This window comes from Herpailurus yagouaroundi, unplaced genomic scaffold (assembly GCF_014898765.1).
Source record: "Herpailurus yagouaroundi ecotype Mexico unplaced genomic scaffold, PumYag 166, whole genome shotgun sequence".
Classification (NCBI taxonomy): domain Eukaryota; kingdom Metazoa; phylum Chordata; class Mammalia; order Carnivora; family Felidae; genus Herpailurus; species Herpailurus yagouaroundi.
Window position 1 is genome coordinate 14,216,249 of NW_024412407.1, and position 18,866 is coordinate 14,235,114.

Below are 18,866 nucleotides of genomic sequence, written 5' to 3' on the forward strand. Positions count from 1 at the left end.
TGTACTTTTTTCTTTTGCTCCCTCATTTGTATTAAATGTGATTATAACAGAGGACAACAGGATGAGGTAATTGTATCGTAAAACAACAAAACAGGTTGCGTACCTAAAACAATAGTTATATTTAGTGACCTAACAAAGTCATTGACGTTAGAATAATGTCAATAAGTGAAAGAAAGCATTAGGACAATGGTGATGTTCTAATGTAAATTAAAAAAAAAAAAAACGGGCATTAATAAAAGACAGTTTTATTGTTATTTTAAGCTAAATTTAGTCACGATGAGAATGCCCCTGCCAAGGTGGGTTTTGAACATAAGCACTCTGCCATGCACTCTAGCCATCTAGTAGGAGCACATAATAGAAAACTGTTCATCTTAAGCTAATGAAATGCCAATTGTGATTAAAATTAAAAATTTGGGGCATGTTCTTCCTTTAGCTAAACTAATTAAACCACACACACACCTAACTCTCTCCCTCCCCCTCCCTCCCTCCCTCCTTCACCCCTTCCTCCACCCCCTCAGGCTCACACACACTAACATATAAACCCACTAGGTTGTAGTAGAAACTGTTTTTCCTGTCAGAGAGTCTTCCTGAATCATAATTTGTTGAACTGAGAATCTGAGTCCTGCAGCTGTCAGACGTGTTCTGTGGGTTCCCAGGGTTGTTGATTTCCTCTGCCATAGCAGATGGAGTGCAAGAGAACAGAAGAGAATATCCATTTAACTAACAGGAGGCAGGCATATTAGTATTCTAAATGTATTCGTGTATTAAAGACAGACACTGGCTATGTCTGAAAAAAGTACCATAGAGTTATCAAAATATCATCGATAACACATTGGTAGTTTGACAGTGGTTATATCCTTTTAAAAAATCACTTGAGGTTTACCCTGGTATTAACTATACCATATAGGTGGGTAGAGCATAAATACATAGTGTACCTACTAAAAGACATTTGCTTCAAAGAAATGGTTGAATTATAAAAATGCAGATATATTTATTACAGTGCAGCAATTATTAAAAGATATTTAAAAATTATATCACTAGGATTGCTAATATGTTTGAAATTTAATTATTCAAGAAGGAAATTTATTTGCATATTACACAGTAGACAGTACTGCACAAAAAGGCAGGTAACCAGGTCCTAGTCCCTTTTCTAAGATCTCTAAAGCACATCTCTTAAAAAGGAAGAAATAGTACCATAACTACTGCAGACAGAGGAAGGTCAGAATTCCTTCCTTCCCTTTCCCCCCATTTTTTTTTGTGGTAAAGGCCAGAGTTCAATTTAACTTGCCTTTTATTTCAAACATCAATGACTTGTTTGTTACTGTAACCTGGGGTCATAAAAAGGGAGGAAGGAAAAAACTATACATTTATGGATTCCCTGTGTATCTAGGGAGCCACTTTCTATGTTATTTACCCTCATTCTCCCCGTCTCCCCCCAAAAAATGAAAGAGAAATAAGAGAACTGATATTCATTGAGTACCCACGTGGGTACATTACCTATATTTTTTGCATTTACTTCCCAATGAAATTCCATAAGTATATTTTATTGCCACCATTTCAACAATTTAGACCAGATTAAATAAATTACCCAACACAACACAGTTAAAGATGGAGCCTGAATTTAAAATTAGGCCTCCTTTAAATTTTTTTTAATGATTATTTATTTATTTTTGAGAGAGAGAGAGAGAGAGAGTGCGTGCGAGCAGGTTAGGGGCAGAGAGAGCGGGAGACAGAGGATCCAAAGCAGGCTCTGCGCTGACAGCAGTGAGTTCGATGGAGGGCTTGAACTCACAAACCAGGAGGAGATCATGCCCTGAGCCGAAGTCACTTAACTGACTGAGCCACCCAGGTGACCCTTCAATCCTCCTTGACCACCTTGACTTCACAGCTGAAGCACTTCGAACTCACCTTCTAAATATTCATTGTTTCTTATCTTCAAATCTTTATTTCTACACAAAGACTTGAATTTATTCATAGAGTCTACGTTGTGTTTTGATTTTTTGTTTTGGGAGGGTTTTGGCTACTTTGGATGTGTTTATATCAGTGTCTCTAAGTATGTCATGAGTATTCAGCAATATCGTGGCAATAAATTAAAGCTTAAGACTTCCTTCTGAAATATTCATGGTAGGCAAAACAAAAAGTATGGAATCCAAAAAATTGAATGGTGACTTTTTTTTTTGCCACATTATTGACAGATACAAGCTGTTCACATTTTGTTATTGGGTAAATTTTTAGTCCTGTTGTAAATGCCATCCTTCTCATCTTGCAAAGCTAATTTCAGAAAAGAAAAGCATTTTTAAAACAGAATTTGGTAATTAGAAGAGACTTATCAAGGAATCGCATGGTTGGAATTTTTATATGTTTGGACCTCACAGCAGTATATGACAGAAAGGTTTTAGTAATTTTTATTTGAAAATGGATGAATACAAACTATTAATTTTCTTATGTTACACTGTATCCTAGTAGTTTCTAAACATGGGAAATATACGTATACCAGAGATTACCTGTGAGCCTTACTTGTTCCTACCCCTATGGGTACCCTCTTTTTGAATATAATAAAATTAACATTTTTTTGTTTAGTTTTTTGAAAGTTGGTTGGAAATACAGATTCCCAGGGAAGGCAAGAGCACCTGGGCTGGAGTAGATGCAGATTCAGTGGAGAAAGAATCACATGTAAAAGAGAAATTATTCTCAGGACAAGTGTCCAGTCCACATACTTTTCAGACCTTAAGAGCTTTCTGTTTCACAAGCAAGAGGGCTTTCTATAGAAGGGTGATTAGTGAGACGGGTCTGATTCTATTTCCAAGATAATGTGTGGGGGATATATAACCATAGTACTCAACACTGGTCACTTAAGACACTTTCCTGTTAAAATATTACTCCCAATTGTGGACAGGTTCTATCCTATTAGTGGTATTTATCAGGTACATTATGGATTTATTAGAGTGTTGTGAGAGCCCTGGACCTCCAGCTTCCTTTTTTCTTTTTTTTGTTAAAAAAAAATTTTTTTTAATGTTTATTATTGGGAGAGAGACAGAGACAGAGCGCAAGCAGTTAAGAGCAGAGAGAGAGAGGGAGACACAGAATCTGAAGCAGGTCCCAGGCTCTGAGCTGTCAACACAGAGCTCCACATGGAGGTTGAACTCACAAGCCTTGAGATTATGGCCTGAGCTGAATTTGGACGCTGAACTGACTAAGCCCCCAGCTTCCTTTTTTCTATGGGGAAATTCACACCGAGTGCCACCATTAAATTTTTGGAATCTTAAAAAGTAGCTTGTAAAGTCAGTGAACAAAAATTTCATTCCTCAATTGAGACATTAAATAAGGAAATCAGCATATACAATTTAAGTTTGCTCACTAGGTCTATAAATAATACATGTGTGTTCTCTTTTATTGTTTTGTATATTGATGGATTTTATGACTATATAAATATTTGAAAGACTAAATACATACCCTTACTTAATAAAAACCAATAAAATAGAATGGCTTTCCTCTTTAGAAGGTTTATGTATTACTTTAATTACAAAAAAAAAATAAAAGAAATTGTAGAGGAATACTAAATGCAATAAAAACAACTAGTTGAGCATTAATATGATAGCATATCAATATAGTAAACCTCTATTCATTTACCTTGATTTAGGTGTTAATTTGCTCAGTTTCTTCCTGTAGTCAGTTCATTTTATACAGTGAAAGAAATCTAAATGAGACAAAAATCAAGGCATTTTACTCCCTAACAGATGTTGCAAAACAAATTTTATCTACTTTGTCTTCCCTCATAATTGTTTCACCGACTTTTGTACTTCAGGGGAAGAGGGGAAAACATCATTGCAGTCATCTCCATATCATGAACCTCTGTGAAAAAAATCACAGAACACATAGGATCTCCCTACATTTTAGTAGCTGTCACTTGTATAAGAATTTTCGTAATTGATTTAATATTTTCTTGGCCTGAATAATGCAACTGAAATTCCATGCCACCACCCCATCCTCATTCTCTTGGTTGCTCGGCAACATAGAACAAAGCAGAGACCCAACAGAACAAAAAAGCAGGTTTAACTGTCACAGAAATGAAACGTTTTCTTTCAGATCAGAGGAAACGCCAGAAGTTATCTGTTGATATATATATCTAATATGTGTGAGTATGCATGTATGTACCTAGAAATTTAATTCTCATAAGCAGTAGGAGTAGAGGCAGTTGCCGCTGATGAAATTTAGTCAACAAGCTTACTTAGCTATTCAAATAGAGATTCAGTAGTAATTAAGGTAGTAATTTGCCCATAGCCTGGATTTCTTTCCTTAAGATAGGAAATGAGGATTGGAGTTAACTGACTTCAGGGATGGAGGACTGGGGGGTATAAAAGCTAATAGAAAGGCGTGCCTTGCAAAGTTAGTCACAGTTGAAACCAAACAGTTGTTCTTGTATGCAAGGATTAGAGCCTATCTAATATAGGTGAATGTAATCACAAACAAGTTCGTCTATGGTTATAAAGTTTTAAGTGTTCTCAGAGTTTAGGATGCCTTTCAGATGATAAGAATCGTTTTAATCAGATGTTTGATTTCACTTGAGAAGTAAAATTGTGAGTATACTTCTTATGCCAGATGTAATTTAACTTAACAGAAATGATTATTCATCACAGCCGAAGAGATCTTGATTAAAAATTCCAAAGGATATCTCATCTATGAGAGGCAGTGCAATGAGTTACCAATGGGAGTATGAACAGTTTTTTTCTAGGCATTTTCTTAAAAGCCTAGCGCCATATCAACTTCTGTTTGAATTTGTAGCAGGGCCTTTTTGCTTTAGGTTAAAAGGATGTGATACACATGATCGCTTCCTGAAATTTCTCTTGGTGTGTGATTCTGCAGTGTGCTTTAAAATATTGATATTTATAGTGATCAGATTTTTTTTTAACATTTATTCATTTTTGAGAGGGAGAGAGACAGAGCATGAGCAGGGGAGGGGCAGAGAGAGAGAGGGAGACACAGAATCGGAAGCAGGGTCCAGGCTCCAAGCCGTCAGCCGAGAGCCGGACGCAGGGCTCCAACTCACGGACCGCGAGATTGTGACCTGAGTCGAAGTCGGACGCTTAAATGACTGAGTCACCCAGATGTCCTGATATAGTTATCAGATGTTTTAAAGGGTAGCTTCCTATATTAAAATCGGCAACATTTGTAAGACTTTAATGGGGGAAGCTTTACTCGTAGACATCTACTGTACTTTTATGCAGAATGGCTTATTAAAGAGAGTACAGTTGACTCTTGGGCAACACAAGACTTAGGGGCACCAACCCTGGGTGCATTTGAAAAGTTTGTGTATAACTTCTCATCCCCCCAAAATCTTAACTACTGATAGCCTACTGCTGACTGGAAGCTTAACCAGTATCATAAGCAATCAACTAATACATACTTTGCATGTTATATGTGTTATATACTCTACTTTTACAATAAACTTAGAGAAAAGAAAATCATAAGGAAGAGAAATAAATTTTTTGTACTGTATTTATGGAAAAAAATCCATGTAGAAGTGGACACATGAAGTTGAAACCTGTGTCGTTTAAGGGTCACTGTATTCTTAGACTGTATTCGTAAATTTGAGAGGTGGGGAATATGCCACAAAATGAAGCACCTCCTCCAGACACTTAGTTTAAATCATGACGATATAGTCAGCCTGGAGCTTAGTTTTATTTTCAACTAGTCATCTGCAGCCAGGCTTCCCACAGAGGGAGGTTTCCGTATACACAGTGCACCATGCAACTTGGATGAACAGCATTAGAGGCTACTTACGAGCATATTATATCTGGGATCTACAGAGAGCAGCCAGAGCAGCAAGACAAAAGTGCTGATCACAGGGTATTTTCTATGTAGGTTTCCTGCCCACCTGATGCTCACCACTTTTCTTCAGTACAGACTATAGTGGGAAAAAAAAATATGTTTCTAACTTGATTGTTTTTCTGATAAATCCAGCAAGTTTTTCTGATTTTTCCATTATTATTCATAAGGACACAGTTACATTCTACAGACATATTTGTGTTTTTCAAGTTAATTTAGTGACTCACAGCTGAGGCAGTAAACTGGGGTGGCCACTGTAATGCTAATGAGACTTGGTGAATTTGCCCACTCGTGTCAGAAAGTGGTGTGCCTTACGTAAGCAGGTGTACATATGTTCAGAGGAGCAAATACACAACAATAAAGCAGTGCAGATGGTCCATTAGTAGAGGAGCATGGCAGGCTTACATCTTAGGATGTAAGTATTCAACAGATACATCGTGAAGAAGTAAGATGCAGTAAGAACTCTGGACACAAAAATAAAAAGAACATTGCCTTGTCCTCCAGTGGCTTGTAGTCTAATTTACTTGGCTACAGCAGAGCAGGGCACATAAAGACAGACTGGAGCTTGAGGTCCATCGTTCTGTCAGAAGAGGAAGGATGGCAGAACATTGAATTCATCTGCATTATCTGTGATATCCAGTCTATAAACAAGAACACTGTCCACAAATTGTGGTAGTTGGCAGTTAGGAGAGGGACTGCCCTAATTTGAAGTCCTGAAGTATCCTAAAAGAAAGGTAGTGTGCAGAGAAGAGTTAGCATGCCAGGCCTGAGATTGATATCCTTACAAAGGCTGGTTTGTAAGGTTGGCCTTTGGCTGGTGTTTGGGAACAGGAATGATAAACAGTTGCCTAGTGATTTAAAACGTCCTCTAAATGGCAGGAGTGGCTTGCAGCGTACTGTGTCTAAACTATTTTTACAAACAGTATGGTTTATACTGAACATTTATTTTCCCTGCAGGAGGCTGAATTTTTATTTGTGCTAGGCAGAGAATGCCTATGTGACTAGCCCCCAGTAAAAACACCAGGCACTGATGCTTTAATGAACTTTGCAGGTAGACAACATTTCACAGATGTTGTCACAACTCTGTGCTGAGGAAATTAAGTGCATCCTGTGTAACTCCACTGGTAGACTCTTGGAAGCATATGCATGGTTTCCTACAGACTTCATACTGAGAGAGCCTTTTCCTGGACTGACTTTATTTTGAGTCCTTCTGCTGTAATATGTAACCATCATAAATACAACAACTTCTGCATCCTGTGAGACCCTCTAGTGAATCACTGAGACTGAGGGTTGGTCGTGGGCACTCCCAACAAAGGCAGAATCTGAATTTCAAACCACTGTGTAGCAGCACAGAATTTGATGGAGAGCAGTAGCTTCTCTGTTGTTCTTAAGTCCACATATGAGACTCCAAGAGCTTTTGGTCCAGTTTGAAATGTCTCTTCTTCACTCCTCCTGACAGTTATAAGAGGCATTCAACCTACTCTGCTTTTCCCACCTCCCCACCTATTGGTTTTGAGTGATGGGAAAGTCAAGCTAAATGTGAATTTATTGATCCCCATAACTCAACAATCTTGGGATAGAGCTTGCTTCAGTTTGAGGCTCAGCTCCAATGATGCATCCATTTCTGGGTTCTGCTGCTGCTTTGCAGATTACCTTCTCCAGCCAGCTCTTTCCTTATTGACACAAGGTGGCTGTTGCAACTTCAGTGTCAGATTCTTTCTTGGAACAAGAAAAAGCCAAAGGTGAAAGTTAAAGCTCATGAATTCAGTTTTTGTTACGTGCCCACATGAACCACATGCTCAGTACTCCCCCGACCACCACCCAAGGAGTCGGCATGAGCCTCCCCTACCCCTAAAAAAAATCAGGACAAAGAATATTTTCCAGAAGCGGAGTGAGTAGATACTGAGAGGCCACAATCACAATCAGTGTTTACTATCTCTACCATCCCCACCACTTAAAGATCATTGATCTCTCAGATACAGAAAAAGCATTTGACAAAATTCAACGTTTATTCATGGTAAAAACTTGCAACAAAAGGGTATAGAAGGAATGTATTCAGTATAACAAAGGCCATGTATAACAAGCCTCCAGCTGATATAATCAATGGTGAAAAGTTGAAAGCTTTGCCTCTAAGATCAGGAAAAAAAAAAAAATGCCTGCTCTCAACATTTCGATTCAACATAATTAATACTAGAAGTCCTAACCAGAGCAGTCAGTCAGGCAAGAAAGAGAAATAAAAGGCAGTCAAATCAGGAGTAAGACGTAAAACTGTTTGCAGATAGCATATTGTTATATATAAAAAAATCCTAAAGATTCCACCAAAAAAACTATTGGAACTAATACGTTCAATAAAATTGCAGAAGACAAAATTAACAGGAAAAAAATCAGTTTTATTTCTATACAATGACAGTGAATTACCTGAAAAAGAAAGAAGATAATCTCATTTATAATGACATCAGAAAGAAGAAAATATTTAGGTATGAATTTAACCAAGTAAGTGTGAAAGATCTGTATACTAAAAAGTCTAAGACAATGAGGAAAGAAATTGAAGAAAACATAATTAAAAGGAGAGATATCTGATGTTCATGGGTTAGAAAAGTTAATGTTGTTAAAGTGGTGATACTACTCAAATCCATCCTTAGATTCAGTGCATTCCCTATCAAGATTCTAATGGTATTTTTTACCGAAAAGGGGGGAAAAACACCAAAATTCATACGGAGCAACAACAATTAAAAAAAAAAAAAGACCCTGAATAGCCAAAACAGTCTGAGAAAGCAAACAAAGCTGGAGGTATCACACCTCCTGATTTCAAACTATATTAATAAAATAGTATGTTACTGGCATTAAAAACAGACACATAGACAAATAAAACAGAATCAAGAGCCCAGGAAAAAAACCCATACATATACAGTCAATGAATGTTTGACAAGGGAGCCTGGAATACTTAATGGAGAAAAGATAGTCTCTTCAATGAGTGCTGCTAGAAAATTGGATATTCACATGCAAAATAATGAAAGCGGACCCATACCTTACACCACTCACCAAAATCACCTCAGAGCAGATTGAAGACTTAAGTGTTAGACCTGAAACCATAAAACTCCTAGAAGAAAACATTGGTATCTTTGACATTGGTATTGACAATGATTTTATGGATATGACACCAGAAGCGTAACAATAAAAGCAAAAAGAAACAAGTGGGACTACATCAAACTGAAAAGTTCCAATCAGCTGAAAAGAAACAATCAGCAAAATGAAAAGGCAGCCTTTCAAACCATATATCTGATAAAGTGTTAATATCTAAAATATATAAAGAACTACAACTTCACAGCAAAAATAAAAATAATAATAATGTGGTATAAAAATCGGCAAAGGACCTGAATAGACACATTTCCCAAGAAGATATACAAATGGCCAACAGGAGCATGAAGGGGTGCTCAACATCATTCGTTATCAGGGAAATGCAAATCAAAACCACAATGAGATGATCACTTCACACTTGGTAGAATGGTTACTATCAAAAAGACAAGATAAGTGCTGGTGAGGATGTATAGAGTAAAGGAAATCCTTATATGTGCTTGGTGGGAATGTAAATTAGTACAACCACTATGGAAACAGTATGGCGTTTCCACAAAAAATTTAAAAAAGAACTACCTTATGATCTTCCAGTTCCTCTTCTGGACATATTTCCAGAGGAAATGTAATCATTATCTGGAAGAGATACGTGCATTTTAATGTTCATTGCAACATTGTTTACAATAGCCAAGACATGGAAACAGCCTGTCATTTACATCAACATGAATGACCTTTAAGGGTATTATGCTAAGTGAAATAAGACAGAGAAAGACAAATACTTTATGATCTCAGTTATGTGTGGAATCTAAAAGAAACCAAATTCATAGAAGCAGGGCAGATTGGTGGTTGCCAACGGTGAGGGAAATGGGTGAAGGTGGTCACAGGGTACAAACTTCCAGTTATATACAGCATATAATAACATGGTGACTATAGTTAACACTTAGGTAATACTGTATTGTGTATTTGAAATTTGCTGAGAGTAGGTCTTAAAAGTTCTCACCACACACACGCACACACACATACACACACAGAATTGTAACTATGTGAGGTGATAGATGTGTTAACAGTATTTTACAATATGTAGGTATATCAAACTAAAAATCACTGGCACACCTGGTGAATTTTATAGCTTTGTGTTCAGTATTTGTTGCTTTCAGAGAAATTCTGCCCCAAATAGCTCATCTACCTTTTACAGTATTTTGATTAAAGGACTGATCACATAGTTTAGTGCCCACTTCTGGAATCTTTTTGTATTTCAGTTAAGTCCTATACCTTAATTAATGGGATAAATATCACAGTTTCCACATATTGTTCAAACTTTCTGTAAGTAATTGAGCCCCTGCCTATCAGATCAATTTAGATTTTTCACCTTAGTTTTCTATCTGGCTTTGCTAATTGGACTCGAAATTATTACTGTATTCCTGTGGCCTTTTAATTCTGTCTCTTCCCCTTATTGACTTGTCTCATAAGCACAGTAATTTAACTTTCCATCGCCTTGAAAGGAAATGAGCTTTTTATGAACAAATGTTTCTTGGAATGTGGTCGACCTTTTATATGAAATACAATAGGGAATAAGATGCAGAGTAAGGCACTGAATTCTTAAGAGAATTCATTTCCCATTTACTTATTTCTTTTGAGTTTGGACATGAAGCTGCTGTGGCATTTACCTCACTCACAGTAGATAACTAAAATTATATAAGTGATATGAATATTTAACTCTCATTTATATCCCATTATATTTAAATCCCATTGTCTCTTTTTCTTCCTATTAGCCAATAAGGTAAATGAAGATGACTCAAATAGGGTACACCAGTTCCAAGGCAATGCAGGAAAATGCTAACCTCAGTAAAATGTTGAGCCTACTTTAGACATACCTTCTTCTAGATTTCACTTGGGTAAAGAAAAGGAATATTCCTTCTCATTTGTGATTTTAAGTACACCTGGCAGAACCTAAAAACAACATGGATCTTCCATGGTGCCTCCTGGGGATGAACCACTTTTTATTACAAGCAGTATGAACAGAACATTGAAATAATACTGCACATTGGCAGGGAGAGAGGAGACACATTTCAGGTTTAAAAATAACTCTCCCATGTGCATACACACATTTTTTCACTCTTCAGTTCTTTTCTTTCTCCCTTTTTTTTTCCATCTTTCATGTTCTATACAAAAATATAGAACCTGTTAAATATCCTATAAAGTAACCCCATTTGCACATTTAATTTGTTTATGCTGAAAGAGAGAACAATCCAGAGAGATATAAATAGTGTGGGTGACTGTGGTTCCATTCCATGCACATATGCCCTAGACTGAGCAGTAAAGTGGGAAATTGCAGTCTGCTGTTTTTTCGTGAGGTCTCAATTCCCGGTGTATCTCACAGTGTGAATATAATGCTGACTTGAGTGTGATTCCTTAATTTAAAGATACATATTTTATGTGTAAAATAGCCCTGTACATAAACCAGCCAGTTTCCCTAGTATTTAACTGGAGAATCGTAATCTGTTCAGTGATGGAAAAAAAGCCTAGCTACCATGGAGCTCTTGAGTGGCAGAATGTAGTATGTCTGCCTCCAAAAGGACACATAAGTACTGTTTACTGTAATTTGAGGGTAAGCCGAAGGATTTTTTAGGGTAATTGTGAGATCTTTGTAATCCAATCATCAGCACTGTATCATCGTCCTCACCATCATCTCTTTTCCCTAATGATTTGGGTATCGGGGTTATAAGGTTTCTCTTATATTTTCAAAAGAGTTTTGTCTTTTCATGGGTTCTTTTCTGTGTAGCAGTTCGATAATAGTCTTCCACATTCTGAAAAAAGAGACATGTGACCCATCAAATCCAATTCTAGAAATTTATCCTAAAGGAATATTCCTATAAATGGAACAAATAGATGTACAAATATGTTCACTGCAGGGTTTTTTATAAGAATAAAAATAGGAACAAAAACCTAAATTCCCAACGGTGATGGACTATTTAATAATGCCACTATGGTATAGTGTTGTACTGAGCAGCCATTAATAATAATGACTGAAGTCTATCAAGGGTTTATTGTATTAATGTAGATAATTCTTAACAGCCATAGGATTTTGTAGATCTGTCTTAAAAATGTCTAATATAATGTATTTGTATGTATTTAGTTGATGTATGCATGCTTACATTTTTTAATTTATGAATATATTTAGTATATCAGAAAAAAATCTGGAAGAATATAACAAAAATGTAAGTAATGATAGCTGAAGGAGGAGAAAGTGATTTTTTTAAAAAAAATCTTGTATTTTCTAATTTTTCTAAATTAGAGATACTACTTCATTTGGACCATTAATTACAGATTCTCTAACTTTGTGCTGTCAGTAGAGTAACCGCTGACCATGTGACTATTCAATTAAAAAGTTATTGAAATTAAATAAAATTTAAAATTCAGTTTCTCACTAGGACTTGCTACCTTTCCAGCTCTCATAATGGACACAGCAGAGACAAAAGATTTCTGTCATCACACACGGTTCTGTTGGACAGTGCTGCCTGACTCTTGAACTAAAAGTTGTAGTCCAGCAACAATTCCTTGTAGAAACTTTAAAACATTTCCACCCTACTACATACAGCGATGTAATTGCTGCATCTCTTTTACTACATACGTGCAGCAGGCAGTTGAGAATTGTTACAACAGCTGTCTGTTAGAAGAGATTGTGAAATCGGAAGCTGCATTAGGGTTTACCTTCCAGATAGGCTGTGGCGGCTGGTAGCAGCATAACCATGGACTTCTGTAGTTTTTGATCTCTTCTAACATCTGCTATCATACAAATATCAATTGTCACCATCTTCTTTTTTAATGGATGGAAAGATTGAATCTCAGAAAGGCTGTTCAAAAGGCACAATACGTCTCTTACTCCAGAGGTCTCTTAATTCACAGGAATACTGATGAAGAAATAACTTACTAGTATCAGTGGCTTGCCCTAAGGACAGTAAACACTGAATGAAGGGTTAGAGCTTGTCTGTCTCTTCTTGAGTATGTATGTTAGGGTTTTTTGTTTGTTTGTTTTTTCCATTTTGTTTGTTTTTCTACTGCACCTCCATCTTGGTGGTAAAAATTAGAAAAGTGAGGACATACCATTACATTTCCGTACCTCTTCCACACATTTTAACTCTCACAAGTTGATATTCCAGTAAATGAGAAAAGGACAATTTTTTCCCATGCATGTAACTTGATTGCTATAACTATAAATACTGTAAATATTTTTAGCTCACTATTGGCAAAATCATTTGTTTCTCAGTAAAAGCATATATAAGCTTTGTTTATGTGAAAAATTGCAATAAATATGATGGCAAGATGTTTTACTAGGATATACTATAAAATACTGGAAGTCTTTTTTTTTTTTTAATTTCAGTTAGTTAACTTGATGTCTTAATTTCTGAGAAAAATTGGGGTATATTTAACCCCCACTGAACATTGTTTCCTCCTTCTAGAAACTACAGCTTTCTTTGAAAGGTAACTTCTGCAGTTTGGTCACATCCTGAGGTACATCCAGGGGTGGTTGACTTCTTGCCTGTTACGTAGTGTTCTGCTCCTGGTGGTTGTGCCTCCTCCTTCCTGCAGGACTTAGGTCATGGTCTGAGGTACTTCTAAAGTGCTGGCCTGGTGGGGTCTGCTCACCAGCTTTCCTTGTGGCAGTAGTTAGGGCAGTTCTTGTTAGTACCCTGTGGCTTCATCTCCATTTCTTTTCTTTTGTCTCCTTTCCTCTCTCCCTTTTTTCTTCCTTTCCTTCTCCTATTTTTGTGGCATTATTCCCTACTCTCTACATCTGCTTTACTCCTGCTTGTTCTTTCCACCCAAGGGCAGCATTCTCCAATGAGTCGAGCTAGCCTGTTAGAGTCACCTTGAACTTAATGGTTATTGAGGTCTGCTTTAGTTTTTTCCCTCACTTAAAAAGGTGTACATATGAAGGGTACCTGGGTGGTTCAGTCAGTTGAGCATCAGGCTCTTGATTTTGGCCCAGGTCATGAACTCACGGTTCATGGGTTCGAGCCCTGCCTTGGGCTCTGAGCCTATTTAGGATCCTGTTTCTCCCTCTTTCTCTGCCCCTCCCCACCCCCTGCTTGTGCATGCTTGCACTCTCTCAAGTAAATATTAAAAAGTAAATAAATAAAATGTGTACATTTGAGATAGCCTTAAAAAATCCGTTTAATTTTATTATCCTCATTAATCACTTCAGTGTTAGAATTTTTAATCAGCCTCAAATATGGTCTGGGTTTAGCCACTCCGATATCCAGGCTAAATCATCTCAGCAGGACAAATTATTTTTGTAGACTTGAAGGTTAATTTTATCCTTTCTTGAAATTCTTTTCTTACATCAAGCACATCTTTTCCTTAAGGGTTTAGTAGCTTACTTATCTGAATATTGATTATGGGTCAGAGAAAAAACTCAACCAAAAATATTACTGCTGTCATCTACTTTTATTCATCACTTTTGTGAATGAATGTTCTGTTAATCAGATTCAACATGTGGGTAACCAGTATTTGGTGAATTAAAATAGAAGAAAGTATGGCCATATTTTTTTCACCGGTAACAACTGCGGATACTTCAAGACTTTCAGTCCTTCATTTTCAGTTTAGTTATTAAGAGTTGCTAGTGTTTGCAAAGACCTAATATATAGCTAGAATGCTGATAGGGCTGTGTTTACTACTTGCTTGCAAAAACATTTATTGAAATGTACTAAATATTTACTATAATGTACTAATGTTCTACCAAACTTACTAAAATGTTTAAAAATATATTGCCATTTGAAATATTGTACATCTGAAATATTGTACATTTCACAATTTCTTCAGCATTTATGTTACTCCCTACTAACACTTTAGTTGTAAAAATTAATTTATTGTTTAAGAAAAAGAATGGGTTTACTTTTCAGTTCCATATTGTGAGTTTAAAAATTGAAACTTGAGGGGCGCCTGGGTGGCGCAGTCGGTTAAGCGTCCGACTTCAGCCAGGTCACGATCTCACGGTCCGTGAGTTCGAGCCCCGCGTCGGGCTCTGGGCTGATGGCTCAGAGCCTGGAGCCTGTTTCCGATTCTGTGTCTCCCTCTCTCTCTGCCCCTCCCCCGTTCATGCTCTGTCTCTCTCTGTCCCAAAAATAAATAAACGTTGAAAAAAAAATTGAAAAAAAAAAATTTTGAAACTTCAAATTATGAACAGAATCTGAAGATACTTTGGGGGCTTTAATAAATTGCAGAAAATATATTTCTTTACAACTTAGTTAATAAATGACTTGAAAATGAAGTATTTAAAACCAAGTCTAGGATTCTTTCTGGACAAACACTCTTCACTCCCCAAAAAGCACATATTAGTTTATTACACAAAAGTTCAGTTTTTCATGTTGAAATATGACTTCATTTAAATTAAACTTACATTTTCTTTTTCTTAGAAACAGTGGGGAAAATTTCAAAAAAATGTATTATATTCTATAAAATAGACATAGATAAAATAAATTATTGGAAAAAAAACTATCCACTTAAAATTACACTAAACATTTTTCTAGAAAATTGGACAACCTAATTTAAATGACAATATGGTTTTGCATTCTTATTCTTGATAACTGTCATTGGTTCCTCTCATTTACTATTTGTGGACTGTCTTTCTCAGTAGAAGACATGCAAAGACTGCATTATTGTGGTTTTCATCTCAGTAATATGGACATGTCTTAATTGAATTTACAGTAACTTGAATCAGATTGTAGTATCAAAATTAAAATCTGATTAAATTTTTAAATTTTATATTTTGATTTTGAGGTTTGGTAAATTATCAGTGTAAATGCCAGCATTTGCATTCCTTTTTCTTTGCTAATATGACATTGTTGCTCTATGACTTTGGATGATTTTACCCTCTGCTTTTCATCATATGTCTGTATCCTCATTTGAAGAGAAATTTTTATGCCCTCCTTCGGAGAGAGCTTTTCTGTCACCAGTTTGGGACAAATATATTTCTTGTGTGTTTTTAAAGAAAATTAGGTCAGTATTAATTTCCCAGGATAATATTTACATTTATAAATTTCTGTTTTCTGTGGTGGAGGTGAAAGGCAGATTCATGAGAAATAAGTTTATTGTTTAATGTCAGTAAACAAGTAAATTTGTCAGTAAAAACAAGAAAGTAATGAAAATAAAAATTAAGACAGCAATAGAAAAAAAAAGTTGTCTTTCTCTTTACAGAAGTTTAAGTCTCAACAGTACTATAGATCAAGTCAGTGATAAAGTCATATGTAGTCCAGTGCTCATCCAGTGAAATCTGCTACAGTGTGGTACAATCATGGGTCCTGTAGCCAAGCCAAATTGTTTTGTAGGTCTCTTTGGGAAGTAAAGACATGCATGAGCCAGCATATCTGTCCCTGTGACTCAAACAAATGAAAGGCTGAATAATGGTGGCCTTGCCAACCTGCTGCAAAACATGCAGATTAATGAAATAGACACTGGTAAGAGACAGCCTTATTAATTACAGAAGTGTAACCATGGCCTTCTGTCAGTTCAGGCTCTTTTTATTACTTATAGTATAAATCACATACTATGTGGAGTACAAGTGGAATATAAACTGTAATGCGGTGCGTGCTCTTTGGTGATTTGCAAACTTTTGAGGACAGAATTTACCTAGTATCTAATAATTTACCTCTTTCCCACAGGACAGTAGAATTAATGTACGAATTAGTAGACTTGAGTAATCCTACTAGCAAACCCATATTCATTATTGAGATAAACAGATTTCCCAAGATAAGGATTATTTTCCTCCTGTGGTATCTACAAACTTATTAAAAGCAAAACAAACCCAGAACCATAGACTGTTAATGATTTTGATAAGACCACTTATAAAAATGGTCATTTCACAGTAAAGGAGAGAGATGTTCTCAACTGAATATCTAGAAAGGCTGTAGGTAAATGTCTAGCCCGTATAGATTTAGTCAGTCATGTGATTTAGGGGATGATCCCTGATCTGAGCCCATCCCTACCACTAACTTCAGGCAAGTTCTTAACCTCTCTGAGTTTCTAATATGTAGAATTGCTCTAATACATACTCTTAAGGAGTTTTGGTGGTAAAATAGGCCTGTAGAAGATGATACCTATTATTTCCAAGTTCTTGTCTTAATCCTCACTACAGAACTCATGAAGCAACATATTTTTATTGCTCCTATAATTCATTAACTGAAGAGGTAGTAGGGCTGAAAAAATATAGAGGTTTTTGCATGCTTTCTTAAAATAAGTTATAAACAAGAGTGACACATTTATTACTTAATGACTGGGGTTATTTTACAGATTGTAGAGTTCCTACTCACCTGAGCAATTTTAAGTGAATTTACTATGTAGAAACACAAACATCGGCCAGAAAAAAGTGGGAAGTGGAAGTTGATAAAGATGAAGAATTATCCTTATTTCTCAGCTGAAATAATCATATGGGGTTTTTGTAACATGTGGAATAAGAACAAATGAGGTTTTAGACAAAATAAAATGCCATACACCACTAAAGCATAAACTCTGCCTCACTTCAAGAGGACAGTAGTGTATGAGTACTCTACATAGATTCACACTGGAATAATTTAAAAATATAGAGTAACTTGTTAGAGTGTAAGACTGTGCATACTTGTGTTACTGTACCTTAGGATTCCTCATTTAGTGTAAAACTCAATGCCAACACATGAAATGCTGAGAGAAATTTATAATATCCTGAGAGAATAAAGCAATAATTTAGAAATACATAATGAAAAATTTAGCAACAGATAGGAGATTGAGAATTCAAATTTGTTTTCGAATTGGTAATATATAAATGATCCACAGAAAGGAGAATAGGCCTTTTTAGCACTTTAGAATGAAGTGTGTGGTATGATAACATGCGCAGACATCTGGTTTGCTTTTAGCAAAAATAAGAGCACTCCCTTCATCTGGTGTATGTTTGTACATACTTCGAAAACCAGAGTATCACAGCTAAGTTATGTTACTCAGTTTTCATTTTAATTAATCCCTATTTGTGCTTTTGAAAAGTAAACATTTTAAACTATTTAGAAAAAAATATGTCAGTATTTATGGTATTGGAAATCCTGGAATAATTTTAATTTTTTTTTTTTAGATAGAAGATCAGAACTGTATGAGTCAGGATTTAAATTTAAGTCTCATCAGTTATTAGTATCATAAAATTTTGATTCCAGGAATTCTAAATAGAAAAAAAATACTGTACCTTCAAGAGGCTCTCTATGATGACTAACTTCTGTGCTGGGATGTTCTGTAAACATCATCCTAAGTGTGAGCAAAGAATGATCTCCAACAGTTAGTTCCGTGTCCTCTAGCAATTCTGTGCTGTCTGGGAAAGGGGAAATATCCAAAAACAGGGTAAGTTTCGCACATCTTCACGAATTACAAGTACCTTAGTAAGCCATATGTTTTAAGTAAAAACAAACAAACAAAAACAAAACAAAACAAAACAAAAAACTAGAATGGTTAAATACATAAGCATTTTCTCCCATGAATTGGACAAGCAGCAGCACTTGGGCTTTGAGGCAGCTGGGCTGGATGGCTCTGTGACTTCCCCAAAACAACATGGGTACTCCAGGGGTTTTTGCTAAATCAACCCAATCAGTTCATCACTGGATACCGGCCAGATCAGGCCAATAGAATTTCTAAGCATTCTGTCACAAGACTGTGAGTGGGGCACGAATATAGAGTACAAAGAGGAGCAAACTAGTTTGGGGAGGTTCCTGGAGTTAGAAGGAATAGAGTTGTTGATCACCCATCTTTTCACACCACTGCCTTCCAGCTTCTGCCGTATTTAATCAATAAGGGGAAGGAGCAACAGACGGGCCTCTTTTAGGGACAAGAATTTCTTGGCTCCAAATATATGCTCTTTCCTCTCTAAACGAGTGTGTCTTCTTCTAAACTTCTGTGTCTTCCTTGCCAAGTAGAAAGAACTTCTAGAAATAAAAAAATAAAAAGATTTAGTTTCA

The 18,866-nt window shown here is 36.2% G+C and overlaps 1 protein-coding gene and 2 long non-coding RNA genes across 4 annotated transcripts in view; 1 reads left to right on the forward strand and 2 right to left on the reverse strand.

Annotated features, from left to right (window-relative positions):
* The window catches only part of SLC2A13 (solute carrier family 2 member 13), a 392,282-nt gene that overhangs the window by 213,731 nt on the left and 159,685 nt on the right, over window positions 1-18,866 (forward strand). The gene's annotated exons all lie outside the window — the stretch shown is intronic.
* On the reverse strand, window positions 478-9,571 carry LOC121038723 (uncharacterized). 2 transcript variants are annotated; one of them, XR_005794475.1, is made up of 5 exons: window positions 9,478-9,571; window positions 7,480-7,545; window positions 5,782-5,905; window positions 3,631-3,697; window positions 478-671 (listed from the first exon to the last, which is right to left on the reverse strand). It is a non-coding gene; the product is annotated as an uncharacterized LOC121038723 (long non-coding RNA). The 2 variants fall into 2 exon arrangements; XR_005794476.1 differs by having other exon boundaries at window positions 7,480-7,541; window positions 9,478-9,541.
* On the reverse strand, window positions 11,613-18,209 carry LOC121038722 (uncharacterized). Its single transcript, XR_005794474.1, has 3 exons — window positions 18,104-18,209; window positions 17,208-17,311; window positions 11,613-11,705 (listed from the first exon to the last, which is right to left on the reverse strand). It is a non-coding gene; the product is annotated as an uncharacterized LOC121038722 (long non-coding RNA).